The 8,556-nt window shown below is 40.8% G+C and overlaps 1 protein-coding gene across 1 annotated transcript in view; it reads right to left on the reverse strand.

Moving 5' to 3' along the window:
• Positions 1-2,392, reverse strand: part of TTLL4 (tubulin tyrosine ligase like 4) — a 35,449-nt gene extending 33,057 nt beyond the window's left edge. The window contains exon 1 of the mRNA XM_054585654.1: positions 2,251-2,392. The gene's annotated coding sequence lies outside the window, so the exon portion shown is untranslated. The remainder of the gene's footprint in view (positions 1-2,250) is intronic.
• Positions 2,393-8,556: the final 6,164 nt, after the last annotated feature.

The following is an 8,556-nucleotide window of genomic DNA, read 5'->3' on the forward strand; positions in this document are numbered from 1 at the left end:
TAGATATGTATATCCCACACTAAAATATATACATATATAAAAGACCCCAAAGAGCTTCTGAAGTACAAAAAGGAGTCCTCAGACCAAAAATCTGGACATCTCCAGTCAAGAATCCCACCGCCTGTCCAGCATATACGAGTAAATGAGGGTACCTAAGGACAATGTCTTTTGTATTTTGGGTCCTGAGAGAAATTAGTATGCTCAGTATTTGTTGCAAAATGCCAACGCCAGCTTCCAAGTTCTGCCAGAGGAGAGGGTGAGAATTCAGGACACTGCAGGAAATTTTTTTCTGTATTTCACTGACAGATGAAAGCATCTGATGCCATGCTAAAATCCAAGGAGCCTATGATCAGACACTTCCAAGGTCATAAAGGAATCTAGTGGGGAAGCTAAACTCAATTCCAAACTACGATATCAGACAGATCCTGAAGTGAAGGCTTCCTCGATATACAGTTTTCAACAAGAGACTTTTCATTTACATATTCATTTTTGTATTTGGTCAAAAATTCTCTCCTTCCTTCTTCCATCCTTCTTCCTCTAACCATGCTTTCACTGTTGATGTTCCTCTGAGCTCAGTCTTCTCACTTTGCCTGGCACATAGTAAACACTCGATAAACAGCAGCTGTAATTATTACCACAAACTCTCCCAAAGCAACCTGTTCCATCTACCTCCTGCATTCTTAACTTTCTGTCCTCACCCAGACCTCTGTCATGAGCTCCAAACCTACAGAATGATCTCCTGGGCCTTCCTACCTAGATGTGCTGCAGGGAGTTCAACTCAGCAGGTCCATCGTGTAACTCCAGTGTCTTTCTCCTCAAAGTTAAGTTAGATAAATAAAATAGTTATAGCTTATTTTATCAAATCAAGTCATGAAATCAGTTTACTCCAATTACAGTTAACCCTCAACTTAGTTCTTTTTATAAAAAGTTTAGTATTTTCTACCTCCTCTTAAGAAAAAAACTTTTTAAACTTTGTTAAGAAAAATTTTAGAGCTCAACTTTAAGATGTGCAAGTAACACATGGTTTTAAAAATTCTTTTCAGGATACATGAATAAGACCATTTAAAACCATGTTGTAGGAAAACCACAGATACTTATCAGGAAAGCAGCATCAGATTTGTGCCTGAGACCACTGTAGTGGCAAGTGTATGGACTGAATAGGAATGACTTTAGCCTGGGGGCAGGGAGCCAATGAGAAAACTGGGGAGCAGGCTACAGATAAGGAATTTACGGTGGTTCTACAGTGGGAATAGGGTTTAGAGAAAAGGATGATGGGGTGACCAAACCTGGTGGCAGAGAAGATGTAGGGAGAATGAGACACGAGCAGTCTGGAATGTTTCTGATTTTAGTGACCCTGTGGGTGTTGATGAAGAAGGAACTATCCAGAGGAGGGGCAGCTTGTTGATTGGCTAAATCAACAGGTGCTGAGGTTAAGGAAGATGTCTTTTGGAGTATCTGAGGGATGACTCCATAAAGAAGGGAGGATTAAAACATCTCCTAGATCCAGAAGAGAATTGTGAAGGCCAGAGAATGGGGATAATTGTGTTCCAAATGAGTCTGGGTTAAACACCTTTCTAATGTTTTATCAGAGCACACAGCACACAGCATGGCAAATGCTTGTTTAATTTATTAAAATCTCCCCTAAACTACAAGTTCCGTGAACACACCTGTCTTGTTCACCACTGTATCCTCCCAGCGCCTTCCATAGTGCCCTGGATCATTAAATATTTGTTAATTAAATGAAGGGATGAATGGATGGGTAAAAGAAGAGTTAAATTCCACATGATCTCAGATGCTGTTTGAATCGCTACAGTTTAGGAAAGTATTTTTCTATAGATATTGAACGTGGGGAAGGAAAAAAAGTGGGTATCCATGATAAATTCAGCCATGAAGGCTGAGAGAGGCTTGGGCTCACACCCGAGGGAGAATTTAAACCGCAGAGCGGCGGGAAAACGAAGGCACGGGGGCCTAGGGGAAGGGTACGCTGCAGGGTTCGGGTACCCAGAAGCGGACCTAAGTTCGCGGGCGGTGCAGCGGGGGAGCCGGGTTCCGATGAGGCGTGAAGTCCTCGACAGTGGAAGGCCGAGGCCCCCTGGCCTCCTAGGAGATGGAGAGGTGGCGGGCAGGAGTGGGACTGGGGCAGAATGGGCCGGAGGGCTGGGGACCTGCGTGAAGCGACCCAGGCAGAGAGAGGGAAGGAAGAGTTGGGCCGGCGGAGGGTCGTTCCCCCTGCTCCGCACCCACACTCACCTAGCGGACCCAGCTTCGCTCCAGCTCGGCGCCGGCTCCGCGTTGCTTCCTCCCCAGGCCTGTTCGGCGAGCGGGCGGGCTCAGGCGCCCCTAGCAACCACGCACTGGTACGCGACCCGCGCTCTCAGCCGCCAGCGCCGCTACCGCCTGCCACGCACTGCGCGCGCCCCCAGTGGACAGACCGAGGGCCTGGAAGGGGCGATCTCGGCGGGAGGGAGCTAAACGCGCGGAATCTCGGAGATTGTGGGACCTTAGGCAGGCCGTCACCGGCCTCGCGCACGCGCAGTAGCTTCAATGAGGAGGGACTCTGCAGCGGGATTCTGGGAGTTGTAGTCCAGAGACTAAGTCCCTGAAAGGCTCCCTCCAGGATTCTCCCTACAGTGGTTTCCCCAGACCCGCTTGGACTTTGGCCGTGCCTTAATTCACCCTTCTAAAATCAGATATCTCGGGCTTTACTAAAGAATCTTCTTAGTGTCCTTTCAAGTTTAAGTCTTTGAGTTTGACCCCAGGGAAGGTGAGACTGCCAGATCCACTGTTTCCCTCCAACCAAACGTCCCCTAACTCCAAACCACCCAGGTACAATTGTAAACACCTGTTTTATGGGCTTCACGTGTGGACAGTACCTCAATTCCTTATCTCCTCAAGCAAGATAGGTCGTGCCCCCTCAGTCTCAAATATCCCTAAACCTAATGGATTTTAATATCTAAACAGAGCAGGGGGGTGAAAAGATCTTTATTCTAAACAGTATGATATAGAAATAAAGGGGGCAATAAAAGATGAAACTAACCCAATGAAAACCATATAGACCAGAGCAAGAATGCTTAAATAATTTAGGCAATAGTCATTGATGGATGCTGAACTCATTATAGGATTGATGGAAGTGTACACTGGAAGGATGTTCGCCATCATCTGTATATTTTAAATAATCTTAGATCCTGAAAGGTGGGACAGCTATAAATTAAGTCGCCTGATGTGATGCAATTTGAACTACACAGTAATATTTATGTACTATATTTTTGTCAAAAAAGTTAAAAGTTGAATTTGAATCTAATCAAGCTTTTGGCTCCAATTTCCAAGTTATAGGAAATAGAAATAATTAACCACTACAAGAAAGCAATCAGACAAAGCCAGAATGTAGGCCAATGTACAAATAAGTGACCTTGTTTCTTTGACGATTTCAAGGTATAAAAAAAGACTGAGGTGTTCTAGATTATAGAAGAGTTAAGAGACATAATCAAATGCAATGATTGGACCTTGGTTGGATTCAAACAAACTGTAAAAAAATATTTTTGAAAAAATGAAGAAATCTGAATATGGACTGGGGATATAAGAACATAGCCAGTGTTAAGAAACCATTAATTTTTATTATTGTAGTTGACTGAGTGGTGCCTCCCCACCAAAAAAAGAGTATTTCTACGCCCTAATTCCAGGAACATGTTTCCTTATACTATGGTAAAAGCCATGATTAAGATTTTTTAAGAGGATGATTTGGGAAGGATTTAAGGAATTTTCCTGGATTATCTCAGTGAGCCCTAAGTCCAATGATGTGTCCTTTATGAAATAGAGGGAGATGTGACAGACACAGAGAAGACACAAAGAGGAGGATGCAATGTGACCACAGAGATGGAGATTAGAGTGATGTGCCTACAAGCCAAGGAATGCCTGGAGCCACCAGAAGGTGGAAGAGGCCAGGAAAGGATACTTCCCTAGAAACCTCTGAGGGAATGAGGTCCTTTGGAGAGCCTGATTTCAGACTTCTGGCCTCCAGAGCTGTGAGAGAATAAATTTCTGTTTTAAGTCACTAAATTCATGGAAATTTGTTGTGGCAGCAACAGACTATTTTGACATTTTAGTTATTTAAGAAAATATCTTTATTTTTAACAGACACATATAGATTTTGGGGGGGGGTATTAAATGACATGATGCCAGGTATTTGTTTTTACTTTAAAATACTGCAGCAAACACCCCAGGCGCAACAAGCATACCTAGCACCCATGTCTTTGTTTCTAATACAGTCGCCAATATACAATGATCAACTTAGAATTTTTAACTTTATGATGGTGTGAAAGTGGTATGCATTCAGTAGAAATCATACTTCAGATTTTGAATTTAATCTTCTCCCAGATTAGTGATATGCAGTATGATACTCTCTTGTGATGCAAGTAATTTTAGTTCAATTCTTCAAACATTCTTTATATCCCTAGTGCTTTCAGCTATGTATGTTAATGATAAATATCCATACAACCATTGTTTTTCACTTTCAGTACAGTATTCAACACTGTACTATAAAATAGGCTTTGTGTTAGATGATTTTGCCCAAATGTTGGCTAATGTAAGTGTTCTTAGTACATTTAAGGTAGGCTGGACTAAGCTATGATGTTTGGTAGGTTAGGTATATTAAATACATTTTCAAATTACATTATTTTCAACTTATGCTGGATTTATTAGGACATAACCCCATTGTAAGTTGAGCATCTGTACTGTTCTCTCCCCCTTTTCTTTCTCTAAGGTAGAAGGGAGAAAGAGAGGAAGAGAAACATCAGTGTGCGGGAGATACATCAATCAGTTGCCTCTGGCACACCCCCAACTGGAGACCGGGCCCGCAACCCATGCATATGCCCTGGCTGGGAATCGAACTGGCTACCTTTTAATTTGAGTTTGCAGGCCAGCACTCAAACCACTGAGCCACACCAGCCAGGGCAATGTACCATTCTCATTTAAAAGGAACCAGGACTCCTTGGAGAAGTGGCTGATTCTAGGACTGGGGCAGGAAATACACAAAATGAGTCTGAAGTATCTTCTGGTACCAGAAAGGTGTTCAAAAAAACAAAACAAAACCACATTGTTGGGAATATGTCCCAGGAGCTAACTCAAAGAACTTCCATTCATGGCCTTTGACTACTCCCTTCCCCTCTTTCTACCAGTTCCCCTACCCTTTTCCTCTGGCAACTGTCAGTCTGCAGTCCATTTCCATGTCTCTGATTCTGCTTTTTGCTTATTACTTTATTTTGTTCATTAGATTCCTCTTATGAGTGATATCATATGGCATTTGCCTTTCACCAACTGGTTTATTTCACTTAGCATCATAGTCTCCAGTTCCATCATGCTGTCTCAAAGGGTAGGACAAAGGGAGAAAAATTGGAACAACTGTAATAGAATAAATGAGAAGCAAATTTTAAAAATTAAGTTAAAGAAAAAAATAACTTCCAATGACCAAAGCTGACACAATATGGACAAAATTAAATAAAGTAGTAGTAGTTTATAATCCAAAATACAAAACAGATATCCATGAGTCCGTGGTATAAATAAATGACTGAGTATGTCCACGTGGTAAGAAGACAAATCTCCTGTGCAGAAGAATTCCAAATTATGGAGATGCTCAGCCTCAGAGGAGGGAGAGCATTACTCTCTACTACTTCAAGTGTGGGCTGTGAAGAGTGACTTATTTCCAAGTAGCATAGTATAAAAAGGGGGATGGGGTAGGGGGAAAGTAACACTAGAAAAATCTGACAAATGCTACTTCAGCCAGGTGATCAAGATCAACATCAAGTCACAAATCATGTAGATAGTATGTGCCTTTGATATGTGATGAAAATGGCACTTCACTTTTGTGATCTTCCTCCCCAAACCCATAACCCAAGTCTAATCCTGAGAAACATCAGACAAATTCCAATAAAGGGACATCCTACAAAATACCTGACCAATACTTCTCAAAATTGTCAAGGTCATCAAAAACAAGAAACTTCTGAGACACAGATACAGCCAGAGGAACCCCAGGAGACAACTAACTATAATTGGAACAAAAAAGGGACATTAGGTAAAAACTAAGGAAATCTGAATACATATGGATTTTAGTTAATAATACATAGATATTGGTCCACTAATTGTAACAAATGTATTATAATAATGTAAGATGTTAATAATAGGAGAAAATGTGGGGTAGGGTTGGTTTAACTCTCTGTATTGTCTGCTCAATTTTTCTGTAAATCTAAAACTTTCCTAAAATATAAAGTCTATTTTTTAAAAAAGCTACAGCAGCCCTAGCTGGTGTGACTCAGTGGATTGAATGCTGGCCTGCAAACCAAAGGGTCATGGGTTCAATTCCCTGTCTAGGGCATATGCCGGGGTTGCGGGCCAGGTCCCCAGTATGGGGCATGTGAGAGGCAACCACACAGTAATGATTCTCTCCCTTTCTCCCTTCCTTCCCACCTCTAAAAATAAATAAAATATATTTTTTTTAATTTTTAAAGAAAAGCTACAGCAGCAAAAATTTGCCCAGCCCACCTGAGCCAAGTGATCAGGAGTAACTTCACCAACAACGGGAAAAAATCACCATTATCAGCCTCCAGGCAACATCATAACTTACGTAGTGTTTCTGCCAAAAAATGTGTAACCTGAATCAAATCACAAAGAAACATCAGATATACCCAAATTGGCCAGTACTCTTTAAAACGTCATAAAAGATAAGGGAAAAGAATGGTTCTAGAGGCTAAAGAGACATCTTAAGCAAATATAAATTATGATCTCTGGTTGGATCCTGGACCAGGACAAAAGCTGGAATAAAAAGCATTATTGGAATGATTGGCAATACAATGGAATCTCCATTCTGTAACTTAATTTGTTCCAGAAAATTGTTCGAGGCGTGATTTGTTCAAAAACAGAATCTCCTTTGTCTCCTGAGAGTCACATGATTGATCATACAGGTATCAGCATGAGAGGGCTGTTGGGTAGAGAATCAAGACCCAAAGTTTTGTTAAGACAATTGAGACATTTTTTCCATGAACAACTTGTTCAAGAACCAAATTGTTCAAGAACTGAAGTGTTTGTGAAGAGGTTTAACTGTAGTTGAGTATCAAGAGGTGTAGATTAGCTCATTACATATTTAAAGGTAAAAAGGCATATTTACAACTTACTCTCAAATGGTTCAGAAAAATATGATAAAATTAACTGTGGCAAAATACTAACAACTAGTTAATAGGGTGAAGGGTATATGGGAGTTCTTTGCACTATTCTTACAAATGTTCTTTAAATTTATTTTAAAATAGAATACTCTTTAATAGCAATGACAAAATTTCAAAAGGAATAAGTAGAACCAATGTGGCAAAACATTGATAACAGCTGAATCTGCGGGATCAGGCCATGGGGGTTTGTGCCATTCTCTGTATGTGTGTCTGTTTGAAAGCCTTAAGCTACCTCTCCCCCAAGAAAGGTGAAACACAAACACGCTCACACACACGCAAACCCAAACACAGGCACAAATCCTCAAACCTTCCAGACATTCCCGGAATTCCAGGCACTACTCAGACCTTTCACTCCAAATCCTCTCAGCACTTTGTTCCTATTTCTAATCCTTTAGATTTTACGCTTCCAAGGATGGGAACATGCTTTCTTATTATGAGTCCTTACAAAGCAATTAACTATTCTTTTATGCAATAGCCTAAAAAGTTTGGATATGTATATTTAATTTCTCTACATTACATTATGTATCATATAAGCATACTTCAAACTAGTATTTAATGAGTTATTTGAAAACAATTCTTTCACAAGGTAATTCCTCCCAGTTTATCTTTTAGGGGAAAAAAAATCCAGATTTTATAATACAATATTGTATTTGCCTAAATCCAGGCAAGTCTTAGTGAAGTACTGTGGTTTTGTTAAAAACAAAAACAAAAATTCTGATCTGTTAGAGATATATGCCAAGGTACTTGTGGGTAACGCTATATGTTGCCCAGGTTTTGTTTTAAAATACCTGAGTAAAAAAATAACAGATGTGATAGCTTTTGAGGCAGCGATGGTATTCACTGGACGAATCTACTTTTGTGTGTGTTTGGAAATTTCCAACTAATAGACTCAACACATTCAAAGTTGAACTTGAGCTTTTCTACCCACTAGCAGTCCACTAATAATCTTCCCCATTTCAGTTAATGGCAATTCTATCCTTCCATCTGCTCAGGCCAAAGACCTTGCAGTCATCTTTGCCTGCTTTTCCTTTGTTCACACTCCCACATCCAGTTAAGTCCAGAAACTTTATTTGTTCCATGTTCAAAATATATTCAAAATATGACCACTTTTTCACCCTCCATCGGTATCACCCAGTCCACAGTACCATTCTCTCTCGCCTGGATTACTATTGAACAGTGGTCTCTTAACTGCTCTCCCTCCTTCCCCTTCCTCCTGACTCCTCAGAGTCCATCACACCAGAATGAGGAATAATTCTTTGAATATAGGTAGGTCACAGCCCTCCTCTGTTCAAAATTCTTCCCTAAATCCCTCCTCTATTCAAAGGACCAGATCTACAAGAGCTGG

This window comes from Pteronotus mesoamericanus, unplaced genomic scaffold (genome assembly GCF_021234165.1).
Source record: "Pteronotus mesoamericanus isolate MK-2021 breed Mesoamerican mustached bat unplaced genomic scaffold, CSHL_Meso_final contig_90, whole genome shotgun sequence".
NCBI lineage: Eukaryota > Metazoa > Chordata > Mammalia > Chiroptera > Mormoopidae > Pteronotus > Pteronotus mesoamericanus.